Consider the following 2,790-nt stretch of genomic DNA (forward strand, 5'->3'; position numbering starts at 1 on the left):
TTATTCTTTCCTGCTCCTCACATCCAACCTGTGGTCCCATTTCTCCAAGGAAAGATTCTTTTATTGTCCCATTGTCCCACCCATACTACTCCCTTCTTCACTGTTTATAAAAACACTGCTGGGAAATTAAAACCAGAAATGTTATTTTCTAAAGAAACTGAAGCATAGCTGAGCTTAGGCAAATGACAGTGTTTTAAATGATATTGGAAGCTCAGCACCGAGTACAGTGTTTTGCAGGCACTAAATGGTTAATTCTGATCATGATGGGGACACCCACTAACCTATCAGATAAACAAAAAAAAAAAAGAAGGCAAACCTTCGGTTTCCAGTCTGCAGACCCAGCTCAGGGAGCAGTGCTCCCTCTGAATGTGGATTTCAGGAAACTTCCACACATTCTCCATATATAGGATTTAAGCCCCCAAGTCTAAGACCATCTCTTTTTCACATTTGATTTGGGCTGGGACCTGGGGCTGCAATCAGACATCATTCCCCCTTCTCTTCACTACCCTCCCCTGCGTCTCTATATAACTCGGTTATTTCTCCTATTAATATCTCATCAACATCGGGCAGGTGCTTTCTGTATGGAGGTTCTTCATTAACAAGTTGTCAGCGGGACAGAGAGTCAACTCTCCACCGCTGAAGGAAATCGGCATGAAACCTGGCAGGGGAAGGAAGGCCAGAGCACAGCCTGCGCAATGATGACACTTTCTATCGGGTCGATGTTTTCCCAATCGGGCTTACATTCGGACTCACCTATCTGACTTCCGAAAACTTTCCTGGAACTTCCTCCTTGAGCAAACGCTTGTTCTCAAATTAAATCTATTTTTTACGCTCAATGTAATATCTGAATCAGCAATTTTTTAAATACTCAATATATCTTCCAATGCCAACAGACAACAAGTATAGCAGGTGTTTAATTGTGGTTTAAAGATCCACATTGTTCACATTTTACAATCACCATTAAAATTAAGCAATAACACCAAAGGAGTTCCGGTACACAGCAATAATACTTCCCCGTATAGTGAAATTGATAAGGATCCAGATATAACGATGCCCATTGTAGTAACCCTGTGGTGACTGATTGCTATTCTGCTGTTAGCAAACAACCAAGAAATACTTTATTTTTTTCAGAATTATCAATTTGTTTCTAGGGTATGTGAACACAATGGAAACCTTGAGGGAGAATGCAATAGTTAGTGAGGTATTAAAACAGTTATATAACTAATAAAAACACTAAATCAACTTAGATATGCAGCAGTGTGTCATTTCCATTTTAATAAAAAAGTACATTATTCTCTTCCCGAAATTACAAAATTTTATATTTTTTTTGCTCCGTGCCAACATATTTGGAAAGTAAAAAAGTCATAAATCTATGGTCTCTGGAATTGTCATTTATGAGATTCTCTAGTCCTTAAAAAAGATAGAATAAAAACAGGCATTTTCATAAAATGATCGATTTGAAAAATTATTTGCATTCACTGCTTACAGTTTTGTTTTTTTTTCCTTTGGGAGGTTGGGAGGGGGAGCACAGGGACTTATAAATAAAACACATTTGATTTTCATAGCATCCCTGTATGCTGCGCGTTAAGATCCCTGGATGTGCCTGCTCAAAAAGGCGGTGTGCGGAGACGCTTTATTGAGAGAAGCTTCCGCATCTTTTCCTGTGCAGCCTGCACGGTAACAAAGGCCCAGGCTGAGGGTCAGACTCCTGTTCAATTAAATCCACACACTGGCAACATGGAAGACAGTCGGGAAACCAAGCCAGAAGGCTACATCAGGCTCTCCTATTTGTAGGCCTGAGGGGCCTTGGAATTTGTGTCTCCAAATCTGAGCAGAGCTGGCCAGACCTTACATCAAAAGATTTAGATGCGTGCATTTTTCTTCTCTGAAAATGCAGGGGCAGGTCTATCAGCGGGGGCTGTGGGATGATTCCCAAGCAGCCTTGAACATTCTCAGGAGCTTAGGGCCTGGGTTGCTAGTGAACGTTCTCACAAGGGAAGGGCCAAAAGCAGCTTGAGGAAGGCCTAGATGTATATATAATATTAGAATGGCAAAATCATTTGAAAAGAGCTGAAGAGGAAAGAGGTCCCAACTAGAAAGGGCCTTTGAATTGATCCAGGGCACTGAGTCGCACTTTTCCACTAAATTACCTGAAGGAGGGGTCTCTGCTCTATCTGCATGTTAGTTTCCTCAGGGGAGCTTTTAAATCCACTCCACTCCAGACCAGTGGAAACCAAACACCAGGCACAGGACCTGGGTGATTCTGATGCATGAATGTATATCACCAAAGAACTTGGGGGTAGATCCTTTTATTATGTTATTTGATTGAATAAAGCACTTTTGTTCAATTTGTTAGATAGGTTTCCTTTTCCCCTAATTCAAGTAAAGTCAATGAACCAGGAAGACAAGCCATAGCCCCCCTGTGACTTGCCCTACACCTGAGAGTGTTATGAATGCCAAAAAAAGCAAGGATCTAACTCATTACATAAATGAAGAAACTGAGGCTCAGAGAGGTAAAGGCCTTTGGGATTTCTGACGATCGTCTACCATCTGTTCCTTTGTACCATATGTAAAGGGCAGCCTAGTGATGAAATACTCTGGATTCCATTCAAGAGAACATAAGGAAATATGAAATGGCTGGAAAGTCTGATAAGCGAACACCATTAACAATGGCAGTTACAATTTACTGAGTCCCTGCTAAATATCAGAGAATTGCATATTCATGCATTCATTCAACAAATTTTATTGACTATTATTATAGGAAAAGCACTGATCTAGCCACCTGGGGAT

This window comes from Saccopteryx leptura, chromosome 10 (genome assembly GCF_036850995.1).
Source record: "Saccopteryx leptura isolate mSacLep1 chromosome 10, mSacLep1_pri_phased_curated, whole genome shotgun sequence".
In the NCBI taxonomy this organism is placed as follows: Eukaryota; Metazoa; Chordata; class Mammalia; order Chiroptera; family Emballonuridae; genus Saccopteryx; species Saccopteryx leptura.